We start from the raw sequence: 19,709 nt of genomic DNA on the forward strand, positions 1-19,709 counted from the left end.
AAAGATACAAACTCGCGACGTTATCAACAAAAACGTACATCAAAACAAATGGCGCTAGCGCTAATGCGCTAGGCTAACAATGACTTACCTTCCTCGTTGTCTGGTCTAAACTGGTCTTCAATGGCATTAAAACGATAAAAACGATGATGTAGTTAATCCATAGATTAATATCCAATGGGGCTGTGTCCCCTTTGAAATGTTCTGATAATCTATAAGCAATAAAACTGCAATTCCGTTATCTGCTGTCCGCTCTGTGCTCCGTGCGCTCTGGGTCCTGCATTTCCTGCTTCTTTACGCTGTAAACAATAAATGAAGTCGGCTGCGTAATGTTGGCACGCTGGCTGGCATTCTTTATAATTTGCGCAGGACCATATCTCTGGAACCCATTGGTCGATTTGTGTGATTTACACCTTTTTCTTAACCATCAGAACCAATAGAATCGATGGGCAGTTCCCAAATCTACGTAAACATTACCATAGCGGACGTAATAGAGAAGCAAACGAAGCATATCTGAAAGTGCAAGCCTGGACGGCAATACTTTATACCGAGTATATTGCCATAAATATGATGATTGATTATCAGTAAAAAATTCTACGTGATACAAAGACATTGGATTAACCTTGAGATGCGTTTTTATTCCGTTGAACACAACTTTTGATCACAAATCAAAAAAGGTAAAACGTAATTATTGTAATATTTTTGAAACCGGATGTTGTTTACTTTCTCTTTTCTGGCTGATAGCTCCAGGAATTCGAGGTCGGACAGTGATGACATTACATGTGTGGAATCTGTGGAGTCTCAGCTTTAAATCGTATATCTTGTTTGTGCAGTTAAGATAGTAATAAGGGCATTTCTACCGTGTGTTGTGTGTAAAAAAGCGTTAGCATTAGTTAGCATTTTTTCGCTCAATGCTAATTCAAAGGCTTGGTATTACTCTTGTGTTTTTTTTAGCTAACAATTGTTCTTATTGTCAGTTAGCGGAGTTTCTTACCTTTAAAAGGGTATGAAACATTAATAGTTTCATAAATGTTAAGAAGCCCTGAAACATGTGAGAAAAAAAAAACTGTGGGAGGGGTCCACTGGGGGGACCTTCGGGCTTAACTGGTTATGCGATTTAGGCAATGTTTTTTCACGTGTCTTCAAGCAGGCAGGGCTTTTTACTCTAATGCTAAACAGAGATTATGGCTTACTTAAATATTGTTAGCTATAATGTAAGGGGAATTAACAACCCGATTAAAAGGAAAAAGATTCTGGGACAATTAAAGAAAATGGAATGCTCGGTAGCTCTGATTCAAGAAACTCACTTATCTGAAATAGAACATTTAAAATTAAAGAGAGAATGGGTGGATCAAATCTATAGTACATCATGTGGGAAGAGTAAAAAACGAGGAGTAGCTATTTTAATTAACAAATCAGTATACTATAACAATGAGAAAGTCCTCCAGGATATTGAGGGTCGTTATGTTATGGTAATTGGAACAATAGCTGGCCTAAAAATAACTATCTTAAATGTGTATGCACCAAATGAAGACTGCGATTTATTTTTCAAAAAGATTGCAGCCCTAGTGGCAGATAATGGAGAGGGAATAATAATCATAGGGGGGGACTTCAATTGCACATTGAACAACAAAATGGATAGATTACCCGTAACAATAAGACCTCTGCCTAAAATGTCCAGAAATGTCTTAAACATGATGAAGGAGCTGGGATTAGTTGATATCTGGCGACACCTACACCCAAGTGACAAAGACTTTACGTTCATGTCCCATGTACATGGAAGTTATTCAAGAATAGATTACTTTTTGGTGTCGAAAAAGGATACATACCGGATAAAAGATAGTGTAATTGAACCAATAACAATCTCAGACCACAGTCCTGTCTCTATGAAAATTAATCTGGGGTTAGATAAATGGTTTAAGTACTGGAGACTTAACGTCTCACTATTGGCAGATAACCGGATAAAACAGGAAATACGTTCTGCAATATCTGAATACTTTTCCTTGAATGATAATGGTGAGGTCTCCCCCTCGGTGCTATGGGATGCTGGTAAGGCCACGATTAGGGGCAAAATTATTTCTATAGGATCTAAATTAAAGAAACAAAGACTGGCGAAACAACAAGAATTGGAAACAGAAATTAAAAGATTAGAGAGGGAACATAAGACATCTAGAAAAGAGGAAGTACTCAAAAAGTTGAAGGAAGTTAGATGCAGAATTAACTTACAAAGCAGAGGGAGCCCTCAGGTTCATAAATAGAAAATATTACGAAATGGGAAATAAGGCTAGCAGATTATTGGCATTTCAACTTAGAAAAGCCCAGTCGAGCCGCATTATCTCCAAAATTAAACATCCTGAAACTAACCAGACAGAAACAGATCCTAGGAAAATATCAGATGCTTTTGCAAAATATTATGCGCAACTGTATAAAAGTGAAGATCAGGAATTTAAGGAAGAAAGAATTAGTGAATTTTTAAAGCCCCTCAATATGAATAAACTGGCAACTGACGAAGCATCTAAGTTAGTAGAGCCTATCAGAGAGGAGGAAATTAAGGAAACTATTACTAAACTAAAAAACAACAAATCACCGGGAGTAGATGGGTTTGCAGGTGAATATTATAGAGCCTTCATAAATGATCTTTCCCCTATATTATGTAGAGTATATCATTATGTATTAAATACAGGAGACCCCCCAAAATCGTGGTCAGAAGCTATCATCACAGTCCTGCATAAAGAGGGAAAGGACCCCATACAGTGCACTAGTTATCGCCCCATAAGTCTTCTATGCGTTGATTACAAAATATTAACTTCAATCTTAGCAACCAGAGTACAACATATTTTAAAGAAGTTGATAAAACCGGACCAGACAGGATTTATTTCAGGTCGTCAAGGGACAAATAATGTGAGGAGAGCTTTAAACCTTCAATCAATAGCGGCAAAAGATAAACAACCTTCAATGCTTCTCAGCCTAGATGCTGAGAAAGCGTTTGATAGAGTGGACTGGCTATTTCTTAAACAAACATTATTGGAAATAGGTTTTGGAGAAAAATGTACTACATGGATTAGTTTGCTTTATAAGGATCCTAAATCAATAATAAGAGTAAATGGGCATTGTTCGGATTTTTTTAAAGTAGAGAGGGAGGTGAGGCAGGGCGACTAAATGTCACCTCTTCTTTTCGCACTCAGTATTGAACCCTTAGCGGAGGCTATACGCCAACATAAACAGATTCAAGGAATAGCGGACGAGGGAGGGTCAATACATAAAATATCTTTATTTGCAGATGACATTTTACTCTTTATAAAACACCCCCTATCTTCTATTCCAGCTCTTATGCAGTGCTTGTCTAAGTATGGGGCAGTTTCAGGATACAAAATTAATCCAATTAAATCAGAAGCAATGATGATAACAGGGAGTTGGCCTACACAATTAAACAAGGATGTTTCTTACCGCTGGCAGGGGTTTAGATATCTAGGGATTATCATTACTCACCACCGTATGCATTTATTTGAGGCTAACTATAATACATTAATAAAGCAAATAAAGAATGACATGATACGGTGGGAAATTCTCCCCCTGTCGCTATTTGGAAGGGTAGAAACTGTAAGAATGAACCTACTCCCTTGATTACTCTTCCTATTTCAATCCCTTCCCGTGGGAATTCCAGCCTCCATCTTCAACATGTTAAATAGACTTAGTTATATCTAAATTTATTTGGCAGAATAAGAGACCCAGAGTAAGACTTAAAACTATTTTTCTACCAAAAGAGAAGGGAGGTTTAAGCCTGCCAAATTTGAAATATTATTATTGGGCTGCTCAGTTAACGGCAATAGTGGCCTGGATTAGAAAGGACGAGGAAACAGGATGGGCACAGATTGAGCAGAGTGCAACTAGGGGTGTGTCGTTATCAGTTTTGCCTTTTATTGATATAAAATCTGTCAAGAAAGTTAAGATTGAGAACGAATGGATAGGGCATACTCTGAAGTTGTGGACGGCAGTTAAACATCTTTTCAGGAGCCCAGAATCAATATCAAGAGCCATGCCAATTATAGGCAATATAGAGTTTCTTCCATCTATAAGGGATGGAGGTTTTAAAAGATGGGCCGATAAAGGTCTTATCACAATGAACCAAATGTTTGATGGAACAGATGTCAAATCCTTCTCCCAACTTCAAGAACAATATGGGCTCCCGTCAAATGATTTATATAGGTACTTCCAGATAAGACACTATATTACAAGCCACAAGGAAAGAGAAGCAATCAAAAAAAATCCAAACATTATAGAAGAATATTTTATTAGTATTGCAGAAAAATGCTTCCCAAATAAGAAACATGTCTCTCACTTATATAAGAGGCTTATGGCAGACGACTCCCAAAACACCTGGAATGTTCGAGATAAATGGGAATTGGAACTAAACATTATAATCGAAGATGCAGTCTGGGAAAGCTTATGTGTGGGCAGCCATAAAGGAATTAATAGTCAGTTATGGAAAGAGTTTGATTGGAAGCTGAAAATCAGATTTTAACACTCCTTTTTTAATTTCTAAATATGTACAAGGACCATCAGTCGCATTATGTTGGAGGAAATGTGGAAAAATAGGGGATCATACACATATCTTTTGGGATCGCCCAGTAATTGAAGGATTTTGGAAATCTGTTAAAGAGGAGATTAGAAACATCCTGGAAATGACTGTTCCTCTGGAGCCCATGTTGTTCTTGCTCGGAGCTATACCTACAGACATTTACGATTCAGACCAGAGGTACATATTACGGATACTGTTATTAATTGCCAAAAATATTATAACTGTGAACTGGAAAAATGCAAAATCTCCGACAATCATTCAGTGGAAGCACAGACTTAAACAAGTCTACACGATGGAAAAAATGACGGCGAGCCTGCAGATAAAAATTGACTCTTTTACCCAAAGATGGAACTGTGTTAAAATATATCTGGATGTATCGCTGGTTGAAGAGGGTTGTTGAAACTGAACCGAACTTAAGATGAATACTAGGGAAAAAATCCCTGTGTAACTGATCCTGCTGTGCCAAAGATGTCAGTCCCTATGTAAAATGCTTTCATTAATATGTATTTGATTTTAGTTTATTTATTTTTATATCCCAGTTTGTATTTATTTATATTATTTACTTAATTATTTCAATTTATACTGGATTTACTTTATTTCAATATTAACTATACTTTGTCATGTAATCATCTGCCATTTTAATGAAAACGTCCTATGTCAGGATATGTCTGGTCTTGTTTTGTTAAGAGGAAAATAAACAGTTCAAACAAAACAAAAAGATGAGAGAGGCCTGTAATTTTCATCCTAGGCATACCTCAACTATGAGAGACAAAATGAGAAAAAAAAAATACAGAAAATCACATTGTCTGATTTTTAAAGAATTTATTTGCAAATTATGGTGGAAAATAAGTATTTGGTCAATAACAAAAGTTCATCTCAATACTTTGCTATATACCCTTTGTTGGCAATGACAGAGGTCAAACGTTTTCTGTAAGTCTTCACAAGGTGTTCACACACTGTTGCTGGTATTCTGGCCCATTCCTCCATGCAGATCTCCTCTAGAGCAGTGATGTTTTGGGGCTGTCGCTGGGCAACACGGACTTTCAACTCCCTCCAAATATTTTCTATGGGGTTGAGATCTGAAGACTGGCTAGGCCACTCCAGGACCTTGAAATGCTTCTTATGAAGCCACTCCTTCGTTGCCCGGGCGGTGTGTTTGGGATCATTGTCATGCTGAAAGACCCAGCCACGTTTCATCTTCAATGCCCTTGCTGATGGAAGGAGGTTGTCACTCAAAATCTCACGATACATGGCCCCATTCATTCTTTCCTTTACACGGATCAGTCGTCCTGAAAAAACAGCCGCAAAGCATGATGTTTCCACCCCCATGTTTCACAGTAGGTGTTCTTTGGATGCAACTCAGCATTCTTTCTCCTCCAAACACGTCTAGTTGAGTTTTTACCAAAAAGTTCTATTTTGGTTTCATCTGACCATATGACATTCTCCCAATCCTCTTCTGGATCATCTAAATGCTCTCTAGCAAACTTCAGACGGGCCTGGACATGTACTGGCTTAAGCAGGGGGACACGTCTGGCACTGCAGGATTTGAGTCCCTGGCGGCGTAGTGTGTTACTGATGGTAGCCTTTGTTACTTTGGTCCCAGCTCTTTGCAGGTCATTGACTAGGTCCCCCCGTGTGGGTCTGGGATTTTTGCTCACCATTCTTGTGATCATTTTGACCCCACGGGGTGAGATCTTGCATGGAGCCCCAGATCGAGGGAGATTATCAGTGGTCTTGTATGTCTTCCATTTTCTAATAATTGCTCCCACAGTTGATTTCTTCACACCAAGCTGCTTACCTATTGCAGATTCAGTCTTCCCAGCCTGGTGCAGGTCTACCATTTTGTTTCTGGTGTCCTTTGACAGCTCTTTGGTCTTGGCCATAGTGGAGTTTGGAGTGTGACTGTTTGAGGTTGTGAACAGGTGTCTTTTATACTGATAACGAGTTTAAACAGGTGCCATTAATACAGTTAACGAGTGGAGGACAGAGGAGGCTCTTAAAGAAGAAGCTACAGGTCTGTGAGAGCCAGAAATCTTGTTTGTTTGTAGGTGACCAAATACTTATTTTACCGAGGAATTTACCAATGAATTCATTAAAAATCAGACAATGTGATTTCCTGGATTCTTTCCCCCCATTCTGTCTCTCATAGTTGAAGTGTACCTAGGATGAAAATTACAGGCCTCTCTCACCTTTTTAAGTGGGAGAACTTGCACAATTGGTGGCTGACTAAATACTTTTTTGCCCCACTGTATATATATTTATATAAATATATACCATTTCAGAATCAAACAGAGCACTCTCATAATAACGTAACACTATCAGAGACTGGATATATCCCCCCCCCCCTCTCTGGTCGCTACAATGAGGAAAATAAATTACGGGCCAAAAGTTTTATTTACAAGTATTACAAGTAAGCAGAGGACACCAAACCAACTGAGACCTGTCTGTCCGCTGCATCTACGCACACACTGTACCACACACACCGACACCACACACACGCACCTACAGCTCCTAAAACAGGCTACAGCCGTTGTGTATTTTATTATGTGAAGCACTAAATGGTTTTAGAAAAATATCGACTCTTTGTTTGTAGATATCTACTAAACTACAGCAAATACAGAGAGTAATGTAGGCCTGTTATACTGAGTGATATATATTATACACACTGCTCTGCTTTCTGCACGGACCTCACAGCTGTTCTCACTGTAAACATTGCGTCGTGATGAGAGCAGTTAATAAAATAATATCCAGGGGATGCATGCAGAGCTGTCATTGGCTAAGATAAGTCCGGCCGTGCGTCACGACTCTTTGAAACATCTCTGTTCCCGGAAATGCATTCACGAAGGAGCCGCGAAGGAGCCGTGGAGGACCCATCAGTGTATCCTCGGTTAGAGCTCCTCCAGAGAGCCTCCTCGACGATCGATCCTCGGTCCTCGAAGTGCATTTAAAGAAATTAGATGTCCTTCAACATGGAGGACCGAGGAGTCGAGGAGTCGAGGAGGGGGGATTTGATGAAATGAGAAAGGGCCCCGGGCTAGTTGCACAAGATGGCGTCTATCAACTTCCGGCGGCTGGGTGTGCGGTTGTAAACTTCCGGTCTACAGTAGCGCGGTAGAGGGAAGAGCGATAGATAGCGTATAGATAGCGAGAGAGATAGCGTATAGATATTATACAGGCTCTATTTTACACTTGATGTCTCCAAGACCTACCGAAGGTTAACATCAGTGATGTACATCGGCTGGTACAAGCGCCAGGCTCAGCCCGAGGAGCAAAAGAGAAAAGGGGTTCAAGATGTAGCTACATATCCAGCTACGTCGACAATTATGAAGGTAAGTGACAAACAAAGCTGTAGTTACTGGCTAACTTTGACAAATTGACAGTTTTGATACAGTGTAAAGCGTTTTAATGATGTACTATTACGTTTTTTTGGATAACATGAATGATATTCAATTCCCCACAGTTTCAAACAAAGATCCACCTTCAGGGAGAGTGAGCATCAGGGCTAGCTGTTACAGGTCCATGAGAAAGCATGAAAAGCCTCACGATCTCAGAGTAGGGAGGAAAATAAAAAGTGTTAATCAGTTCAAAGCCTCAATCAGGTTCATGTTCTGGGGTTTTGATGTAGCTAGAGCCGTGATTTAGGATTCAAATAAACCCAGCTGACGTGTTGCAACAGATTACATAGTGACAATACATTTGCTCACATCAACTGGTAGCTAGCTACACTGAACAAAAATATAAACGCAACACTTGTGTTTTTGCTCCCATTTTTCATGAGATGAACTCAAAGATCTAAAACATTTTCTATATACACAAAATAACCGTTTCTCTCAAATATTGTTCACAAATCTGAAAAAATCTGTGATAGTGAGCACTTCTCCTTTGCTGAGATAATCCATCCCACCTCACAGGTGTCGAGGTGTGGAATATCAAGATGCTGATTAGACAGCATGATTATTGCACAGGTGTGCCTTAGGCTGGCCACAATAAAAGGCCACTCTGAAACGTGCATTTTTGCTTTATTGGGGGGGTCCAAAAACCAGTCAGTATCTGGTGTGAGGGGTAGGGTTAGGGTTAGGGTAATGTTGTGAATCGAGTGGCCTGTATTCGTCGTCCATAACATACGCCTGCCAATACCATAACCCCACCACCACTATGGGCCACTCGTTTCACAACATTACCCTAACCCTAACCCTATTTAAAGAGAATGGACGTCCATTCTCGGGAGACGTCTGACAGTGGTGCGGTTACCCAAAGTGACAGACCTAATTTTACCTCTATTTAGAGGCAATGGACTTCCACTCTCGGGAGAGCCCCAAACGACGGACTGTAAGCAGGGTGCCACACTCAAAGGCACGCAGAGATCCAGGGTGATGCACATGGCTTTCTTACCCAGGAATGTGTGTGTGAAACCTGGGGAACATGTACAGGAATCTGTCAATTTCATCCACATTTGACTCATGAAATGTACAGGAACATAGGTACGGCAGAGTCACTGCTGTAAGCAGGGTCCCACACTCACAGGCAGAGATCCAGGGTGATGCACATGGCTTTCTTACCCGGGAATGAGTGTGTGAAAGCTGGGTAAAAGTTATGTGAATACAGGGGCGGAGAGAGCAGCAGCAGCAGGCTGTGACCCAGACAGCTCCTTCCAGCACCTCGCTCTCTCCCACCCAGAGGACAGGCTGCTGCTTACAGAGTCACTGGTCCCACACTCACAGGCAGAGATCCAGGGTGATGTACATGGGTCAGAAAAAGTCTAAGTTAACTTTTGGAAGAACCATATAAAAGGGTGAAAATGGATAAAATGTACCCCAAAATAGTGTCTCTTAAGGCGGATATAGTCCCCTGACAACTCCCGTTACATTCCTCCAGAGTCAGAAAAAGTCTAAGTTAACTTTTGGAAGAACCAGAAAAAAGGGGTGAAAATTGATAAATTGTACCCCAAAATAGTGTCTCTTAAGGCGGGTAAAAGTTATGTGAATATGGGGTGACGTATATGGACACTTGAGCACCAGCAAGACCCCCACCTCCATAACCTTGTGCACCAGGCGAACCTGTGTACCCACACTTAAGCACTCCCCCACGGACTAAACCAAGAGGGAACACCGGTCAGAAGTTCGTGCCCCTGGTAACACTGAATAACAAAAATGCCATTAAAACTGCTATGCATTGAGGATTTTAGTCCGAGATGAGTGCTTATCTGTGGGTATCTTGTGTCAGCTTCGTGGACACCAATTTAAAAGGAAATGTCCATGATATTGACAAACATATTAATATAGAGAATGATGATTATTTTACCCTCAGACACATGCATAGAGCACCCCCAAGTGTTGGTTTACAGTTGGTAAAATGTGTCCTGCCGGTGACAGGGACTTTGCATTGGAAGTTGACATCACATTTCCATTGTGCGGACATGTGTACATTTGAAGGACAAGTCCCATGTTAACTCTGTCCATAAGGCAGACCTTTTCCTTACATGAGCAAACAGGCTATGTCAGACTTCCATGAAATACACCGGGAAAATCACCTCTCTGTGGCCGCTCCAAGACCCCCATGGTGGCCCGACCATGAGAGGGTTTGTGGTGCCCCGGAACCAGGCAGTACCCCAGCAGGAAACACGTTGTATGGTCAAAGGAGGAAAGAGTGATAGAACCGGGGTAAAGCAAAGAAAGTGTCCGAAAATAGTGACTTGTAACCCGGGTAGAGAGTATGTCATCTCTCGGTCCTATCCTCCAGACAACATGGTAACGTGGGGACAACAGTACCGCCGGGCGCTCCATCCCGCTCCGGCATTCACCGCAGCGGGGGGAGGAGGCATTGAACCCCTCACACCTGCCCCCGGAGGAGGCAGGGGAGTCAGGTACCCGGAGGGCGCACGGTGGACGGCCGGGGCGAGGCAGCCACACCGCGCTGGAGTCAGAGTTCCGAGTGTTGGAGCCGGGTCCCGGTGAAACGCAGGACGGAGCACCCGGCAGGAGCCTCCAGCAGACCCCCCCGCGCGGTTCCCTCGTGCCTCGGAAGAGGCGGAGAGGTGGGTGTTTTTCATCTGCTGGCGGACTGCCGGGGAGAACGCGCTGCTCGGGAGCCAGGCTCAGAGTGAGTGGCAGTGGGTGCCCGCGCACCTGCCTTTTACAGCAGGAGCACGAGCTGGTCTCGGGGAGGGAGAGAAGAGAGGAGCGGAGGCTGCCGAAACAGCCAGGGCCCTCCCCTCAAACACACCCCTCAATTTTGACAAGACAAACAGCAAGAAGAGTCCCCTTTCAACTCCCCTTGCATTCCTCCAGAGACCAGTTTGGACTTAAAGTTAAGAACCAGGCTGGGGGGGTCTCCAGGCATCAGATAACCAGAGAAAAGGGGTGAAAATGGAGAAATTGTATCCCAAAATAGTGTATCTTAATGCAGGTACAGTCCCCTGACAACTGCCCTTACATTCATCCAGAGTCAGGAAATACTCTGTTATATTTTGGGAGAACCAGAGAAAAGGGGTGAAAATGGAGAAATTGTATCCCAAAATAGTGTCTCTTAAGGCGGATAGAGTCCCCTGACAACTCCCGTTACATTCCTCCAGAGTCAGAAAAAGTCTAAGTTAACTTTTGGAAGAACCAGAGGAAGGGGTGAAAATGGATAAAATGTATCCGAAAATAGTGTCTCATTATTCCGTGCCAACTCCCCTTGAATTCATCCAGAGACCAGTTCAAAAACTTAAAGTTTGGTAAGAACCATGATTGGGGGTCCTCCAGGCAACAATTGTATCCGATCCAAAGTGCTCATGTAGCGGATACATTCCTCCATGATTTCTCCATGATGGAAAATAGCTCTCAAAATCCGGGTTTCCGATTTCGTGCAGATGGTAGCTTGGAAAAGATGAATGAATTTTTTCGACGGAGGAAGGGAGGTCTCGATTCCCCTCGGTGCAAATGTCTCCGGGGCTTCCGCCGGAAGCGCCGAAGACTTGAGCTTTTTGTAGCCCCTCCTCCGTTGGCACTTAGCCGTTTTTTCGAGAATTTCGAAAATCATGCATACTTCCATAACCTCGCACACCGTGAGACCCCGGACCCCCGGACTTAAGCACTCCCCAACGGACTAAACCCAGATGTTCACACCCTCCAGAACCTCATGCCCCTGGTGACACTTAAAGGTGGTGGATTTTGCGGTGCTTTACTGTCCGCCCACCAGCATCCATATTCGGCCTTATTCACAGCAGCACCACACTATAAAAAAGGATTTTGGAGGGTAGTATATATTATCCAAGCAAATCATTTAAATTGTACTCAAGGTATATATATAAGTGAGCATTGTTAGTATATTTGAATGGGTAAATTCTACCTACACTACCTAATTTCTGACAGTACCAACTGAAACACAAACAATCTGGGTAAAATCTACTTGAAGACATTAGGCCCACACTGCCCCTTTGCGCATGCGTCTGCAGTGATTCTTGGCTGCAGGCCAGAGGAACGGTTCTCTTTCGCGCCTCCCTCCTCCTGGTGTGTGGAAATGTTGGAAGGTAAGATATTACTGTCTATCATGTCCTACATATAAATGTTCACGTTTTTTGAGGTTCATCACAAGACTTGTTGTCTGCTTGCTTCACTGTTAGACAAGGAATGTAAGTTTGTTCTCATCTATTACAAGTGGTGAGACTAACGCGTTACAAGTAACGCGTTACTGTAACGCCGTTATTTTTGGCAGTAACTAGTACTCTAACGCGTTACTTTTTAAATTCAGTAACTCAGTTACCGTTACTACATGGTGCGTTACTCCGTTACTGCTTTAGTTTTTTTAATATAGTCAACAGCCAGGCGAACAGAGATGAGAACTGTACTTAAGTACAGTACTTGAGTAAATGTACTTAGATACTTCCTGTGTCACATGCGGAGACGGGCTGTGGGCGTGTTTGTGTTGTTTACTAACAAGACTATCATGGCGGCGGCGGAGCTCAAGTCTAGTTTCTCCACCTGGAGATATTCTCACTATTTCACTTTTGTCGAGCACAAAGAAAAGAAAGTTTCTGTTAAATGTAAGTTATGTCTTGGCGGGTCAAATATCTTATCTACTGCCCAAACCAGTAATTCAAATCTCTTAAAACAAATGCAAAAACAACATGCTGGGACGAAGCTAGTAGCTAAGACCACAGAGACTCAGCCGACGCCACTCCACCCCCACCTAAGCAACAGCGGCTGGATTTTAACCAAGGGACTGCTAGCCAGGGAAAAGTCGATAAAGCCATTGCACGGTATGTTGTAGAACACATGCAGGCTATTGCTACAGTGGAGTCACCCGCTTTCAGGGAGGTAGTTAGCATGATAGCATGTCCGGGCGGCACACGGCATATGGGACGGAAAACTTTTTCCAACTACCTGGAGAAAGAATATACAAAAATGGAAAGCCAGCTAATATCGATGCAATCCAGATTGCATATAATGCATGTCAAGTTGATCAACAGATTGTATTATTCTCCAATGCAATAACAGTACTGAAATGAAGGCTATAAGGGCATTCATGGGAGCCCTTTTTTCAAGTAACGAAAGCGTTACTTTTCACAGTAACGCATTACTTTTGGGTTTAAGTAACTAGTAAAGCAACTGAGTTACTTTTGACATGAAGTAACTAGTAATGGTAACTAGTTACTGGTTTTCAGTAACTAGCACAACACTGTCTATTACTCACTGGAAGTCGGTCACTGATGCTAGATAGCTGTAGCTAACATAGGAGCTAAGAGTAAAGCACTATGATGTTTAGCTCCATATTGTTAATAATTGTTATTACAGCAATAATGTGCATGTTGACGGCATGCCGTCTGAAATGAGTTAATCGTCACGGCGACAGTTGTATATTAATGTAAGTTAACCAGCCAAGTTGTGTTTCACGTTAGCATTGTGCATGCTTAGCAGAGAAGGCTATTGTTTGCTAGCTAAGTACTAACAAGAACAGCGCACGGAAGGCGGCATTCGTTTAAATCAACCTTTGAAGTTGGTCGTCCTCTATATAAGGTGTGTTTGTCCAAAGTTATTTTCCACACAGTATCCAATGGTGATGCACACTGCAAAAATCAGTAGCCGTTTATTAAATAACATGTCAGTTCAAGTAATATGACGAACTCTGACCCGGTTGAGTAGTATTGAGTACAGTAACGGTTTGCGGGGGACTAGGGGTGTAACGGTATCCGTATTCGTCCCGTACCGTCACGGTTCGGACGTCACGGTTCGGCACACGCAGTCACACGACGAATACGCCTTTTTTTTATGAGTGGGAAAAAAGTGTCATTCAGGGCAGTATCCACTACACTATATATAATCCAGGGGGCGGTATTGCGCCTAAAAGCGGTTTGCCAGCCGCCCTTAAACAACAAATGAAGAACAAGAAGAAACACAACAACAAAACGAACAAAATACAAGAAGAAGAAAAGTTAGTATGGCGAGTTCAGATAACACACAGGAGCTAGAACCCACCTGCTTCTTTTAAATCAGCTGTGTGGGAACATTTCGGGTTCCCTGTGGACTACAATAACGATGGAGTGTACGAGTGGTGGATCGGACGAGGACGGTGTGTCGCCGTAGTTCTACAGTGGTGCGGTATGCTAATGGTAACACACAGGGCCGGCCCTCGGCATAGGCAGTATAGGCGAATGCCCCCTATGGGCATCAACCCATAGGGGGCGCCGGAAAAAAAAAAAAAAAAAAAAAGTTTATATATATATATATATAAATATATATATAATATATATATATTTTTTTTCATAATACACAATTTCCCAATTTTGGATCAACAAAGGTCATCTTATTATCTTATACTAACAGAACTACGCGTACAGCGCCCATAAACTATGGCACACCCCCCCAAAATCAAGTTGAACTGCCCCAGTCCCAGTAAAAAGGTTTATGTGAAATTGTTATTTTTTTTTAAATAATGGTTTTAGTGTGCAATTATAGGTTTTAATTTATTTTGTATTTGTATTTGTATACCAGCTAAAATCTTGCCTAGGGCGGCAAATTGGTCAGGGCCGGCCCTGGTAACACACGCCAAACATGCTAAATCATATCAGAAGGCATCACCCAGATTTGCCAATCACCGGAGCCCGGCAAAAGACAGCAGCAGTTCAACAGCTGATCCCCGCTGTTTTTATAAACCAATAGAAATGAAAGCCGTGAGACCAAAATAAGTAACGGAAGCTTTTGGCATATGTTTTTCAACGACTTTGCGCTCTTGAAACACTTTCTTATTATTTATGATGTCATATTTTCAAGACATTCTTTTTAGTTTTACAGCTTGATGAAACCTTTTTGTTTGACATCAGCCATTATAGATAATATGGCCATCTGAGTGTACTGTGTATGGTTTGTTTTTAACTGTTTAATACAGTTCATTATTCAAAAAAGAGTTCTTTATTTTTAAACTGAAACTTGCACTACTGTTCAAACATAAATAACAACAAACCTGGAATTATGCATTTGGGACTTTTTTTTGCTTTTTCTTGTTGTACCGAACCGTACCGAACCGTGACCTCCAAACCGAGGTACGAACCGAACCGTGACTTCTCTGAACCGTTACAGCCCTACGGGGGACACATTCAAATGATGCACAAGGCTAACTAAGTTGAAGCTAGCTTGTAGCATCTCTCTTAGTCTATCTAACGTCGGCCGTCAGTTTCCTCGTGTGTCTGTATTCATATGAGCGTGCATGAAACGATAAATACTGAGACAACTATCTTGCGACTATCTCTTAGTGAAAAATAACCAACTGCCAAGCCACAGTAATAATGATTTATGATTAATTTGTCTTTTTTCAGGTAAAGCTGCAGCAATAGCCTATAAACTTATGTTTACATTAAGCTTACTGTATATTATGGTGAGGACTGGATAGATTACCACGGAGCAGAGCCAAAGCTCATTGTTATATATTTTAGGATTTTTCTACATAAAATTGTTTAATTGTGTTATTTTGTTGGTAATGTTCAGTGTAAGAAATGTGAATATAAGTGTAACATCCTCAAGTCCTATACATTTTAAATCCTGCAGACAATTCGTAGTGGAGTGGAGGTGGTGACCCTCAGCCCACGTGTCAGTGTCTTCAAGGAGAGATGGCCTGGTTTATTCAATGAGGCTCAGGTGAGAACATTACGTTTATTTGTTTCCATTTCAACTCACTGTTCTCAGAGTTGTGAGTGTTGTCCCCTATGCTCTTTATTAGATCAAGGAGGAGTTCCGACACATAACAACTCTTTCACTGGAAGAGACTTTGATGCTGAAACTGGATGGGTACATTAACACCACTCGCTCCAGCTGATGCGTGCCAAAGGAGGAGATGCTGGCTCCAGGATGCGCCCTCTTCTGAGCACAATTGATGAGGTACATTTATTTAAATGTTTCATTCAAGAATATGAAAATGCAGAAATAAGTCTTCTCACTAAAATGCATTTCCTCACAGGCCCAGAGTATTGGAAAAAAGAGATGCAGTGGCCAGGTGCCTGATTGAAGACCTTGGGGAACGCCAAGAAGATATTTTTCAAGACAGCCAGGTATGTCATTAAAGACTGATCACTTCAAGATTTTAACGGAGTTATTTCGGAGGTTGCTCTGATACCATTGTTTAATTTCTGTGATTAACCACTCTGACACCTAACAAATACATATGCAATTTATTGCTGTAAATCTGTAAACATCTTATTGTTTTTATAAATGGTTTAGCATTCACAGGAAAATGATTTAGGGATAATGTACTGATGTGCTTGCTACTTAACATATAAAACTACCTAAAAACAAAAACCTTCTTTTGGTGTTAAAGTGAAATAAGATAAATAAAATCATGCACTGAAAAGTTATGTTCATGGGAAAGAATCATCAATCAATTAATGTAATGTCATTGATTAGATCGATGGGCAATTTGACTGGGCCTGACATTTTTTATATAAGTTAGAAATCTTGTTTTATTTTTAATCGCTGCCACACATTTTTACAAATCATTTACAAAAAAGTCAATCCCTGGTTTTATTGATTAGGCTTAATGCTAGACCACAAAGCCTATATTGTACAATAGCTTCTTGTTAATATGCCTAATTTAAAGTGAATATGCTTTGCTTTCTTTCTTTTCAACATGGAGGACGAGCATGACAGCGTTGTGGACCAAACTATGAAGGTGCTTGTGATCCATGATGCCAGGGACAGGGGACCAGCAGATGTGTCTATTGTCATAGAGGGAGACAGAGTTTTGTGCGGAAACCAAACAAAGGCATTCGCATTGTTGATGGGATTCATCTACGCCCTCAACCTGGAATACCCCAACAAGCTCAAATACACAATTGAGGTATTCTAAAAACAGTTTTTGGAGCTTGATAGAGCCAAGCTGCTCAAAAAGGTCCAGAGCCGCAAATAAACAATTTGTTCTCAAGTGGATGTTGACTTGTTTTAGTGCAGAGTGACACAAACACAAAATAATGTGATGTGGACTGTAATGGATGTGGAGAAACCTTTTTCTGTTAAAAGTGGACTGTTTACTGGCACGTAAAGGTTTTAATAGTTGAGTAAATTGCACTTGGAAGATTATGTTAAAAATGTTTACAATTTCCATGCACTTTACTGTTAAAACAATGTGATTGTGACTATTTTGAAGATTCTGCTCAGTGTTAACAATTGAAATGCACTTAACTGTTTAAATAATCTCAATGTATGGCCATATTGCACTTATACATTTGGTCAATAAAAAAAATATGATCAATAAAATCTTGTGTGGCAATATATTGTTTACTGGTAACCTTACTAATAAAGTAATATTAATGTGTAATATGGATAAATTATTAAGTAAATAGCTGCCTACGATTAGGAGTAAATATTACTCATTTATAAGTAATACGTTTTAAGTAATTGAGTTAGATTTGACTTAATTTCTTAAAGTAAATCTTATATATTAAATATTAGTAACCTTTACCCAAAAACATTGGGTAAAATCTACTCAAAAGAAGTGTGTGCAAATTGTTACCCCCATTTTATTGAGTAGATCTTATAGGTTGGTTTTTACAGTGCACCCACCCTCCTGTGGAGGATGTTCTCATGGCCCTGGTAACACTAAAAGGAGGTGGATTTTGTGGTGCTTTGTCGTCCGCACACCAGCATCCATATTCGGCCTTATTCACAGCAGCACCACCCACCCTCCTGTGGAGGATGTTCTCATGGCCCTAGTAACACTTAAAGGAGTTGGATTTTGTGGTGCTTTATCGTCCGCACACCAGCATCAATATTCGGCCTTATTCAAAGCAGCACCACCCACCCTCCTGTGGAGGATGTACTCATGGCCCTGGTAACACTTAAAGGTAATGGCGTTTGTGGTGCTTTACTGTCCGCACACCAGCATCAATATTTGGCGTTATTCACAGCACCACCTGCCCTGCTGGAGGTTCACACTTTAACTTTTTTTACCCTCCTCTGCCTTACACATCCTCCCACACTTGAGCACTCCTCACTCGGACTAAACCCCTCCATGCACACCCAGACTGCACCCAGAGAACAGGCTGCTTCACAGCACTTTGCAAGCCAGGAAAATTGATTGAATCCTGGGTATACATGTTTTAAATAGTCTGATACCTCCAGGGCGCATCACCACATTTTACAAGCCAGGGAAGGTGCCTGAATCCTGGGTGAACATTGTTTAATTGTTTTTAAATGTGTGAAACAGTGTTTTGTCACTTTCAAAACTCTCCCGTCATTGCCCGGAGAAATTGGGTCGATGTTGTATTCAATCTGACCGTTAATATTCCAGTGAGACGAAGTACGTACAATGAATTACCCACTTTATTTTTCTAAACCTCTCTAAAAAGGTCAAATTTCACTTGTTTTGCATCAATCTTGATACAGGGTCCTTATTATATGTTATAGTTTGGATTCATAAAGCTTTTAGTCTACTAACCCATCATTCAAGGGTAGTTTTCACTATAAGTAATGGGTTTTTTTTAGGCGGACATTAGAATTTACATGTTTTTACTATGTTCCATCTGAATTTACTTTAAAATAAAAACATCTATATTGTACGGTGGCCCTGAAGTGCAAGACACCACAGCATTTCACAAAACACAACAGAATTTCAGAAAACGCAACAGCATTTCAGAAAACACAACAGCATTTCACAAAACACAACAGAATTTCAGAAAACGCAACAGCATTTCAGAAAACGCAACAGCATTTCACAAAACGCCACAGCATTTCACAAAACGCCGCAGCATTTCAGAAAACACCACAGCATTTCACATTGGACGGAAAGGGTATTCCTTAGGGAGAACACTTATTGTTTGTGATTGGACAGAGCCAGCCAGAGAAGCACTGCTGTGATTGGTTGTTTTTGCTGCCAATCAAGAAATGACTTCGTGATTGGCCCAACACATCAGCCGTTAGCTGTTAGCACACACTCAGAGCTCACAGCTCCTCATATCTGTTCAGAAACTGGACAAAAGTTAAAGATATGCAAAACACAGACTGTCTATGTCATGGCGAATACAGTCGCTGCTTTATTTATGTCTGTATGATGTTGTTGTGAGTGTGGACGGAGCAGCTACAGCTTAGTTTAGCCTGATCGATCCGATTCCGATAGGATTTACATGGAGATACGCCCCGCCCCCTCTCCAGCGTCTTTTTTGAATGACAGGAGTAAACACAGAATTAATGCTTTATTAATTAATGGTTTTTAAGGGGCTTATCTCCATGTAAATACTATGGTAGACTACCCAATATTCACATCGCTCTAATCGCTCGAGTTTCACCGCGGCTGTCAGCTGTGTTTGCTCCTGTCATTCAAACAAGACGCGCTGGAGAGGGGGCGGGAAGTATCTCCATGTAAATCCTATGAGAGATACCAACTACAATAAAATGAACATATTTGACCGTGATTTAATTGTAATACACGTTTCAAAGTGATGCCGAAGTAACTACATACTGATAACGGTTAGTAAAAACCATGAATTAATGCTTTGACAAGTCTGCAGACAAGACGGCAGGTGAAAAGCTTTTAAAATGCGTGTTTTCAGAATGGAATCGGATCCATCAGGCTAAACTAACCTGTACTGTAGCTGCTCCATCCACACTCACAACAATGTCATACAGACATAAATAAAGCAGCGACTGTATTCACCATGACACAGACAGTC

At 41.2% G+C, this 19,709-nt stretch overlaps 1 long non-coding RNA gene across 1 annotated transcript; it reads left to right on the top strand.

Annotated features, from left to right (window-relative positions):
* Positions 1–12,014: 12,014 nt before the first annotated feature.
* Positions 12,015–15,840, top strand: LOC117552359. The gene is made up of 3 exons (XR_004569935.1): positions 12,015–12,086; positions 15,598–15,687; positions 15,770–15,840. It is a non-coding gene; the product is annotated as an uncharacterized LOC117552359 (long non-coding RNA).
* The last annotated feature ends 3,869 nt before the right edge of the window (positions 15,841–19,709 follow it).

The sequence above is a fragment of the Gymnodraco acuticeps genome, unplaced genomic scaffold, assembly GCF_902827175.1.
Source record: "Gymnodraco acuticeps unplaced genomic scaffold, fGymAcu1.1, whole genome shotgun sequence".
Taxonomy (NCBI): Eukaryota; Metazoa; Chordata; class Actinopteri; order Perciformes; family Bathydraconidae; genus Gymnodraco; species Gymnodraco acuticeps.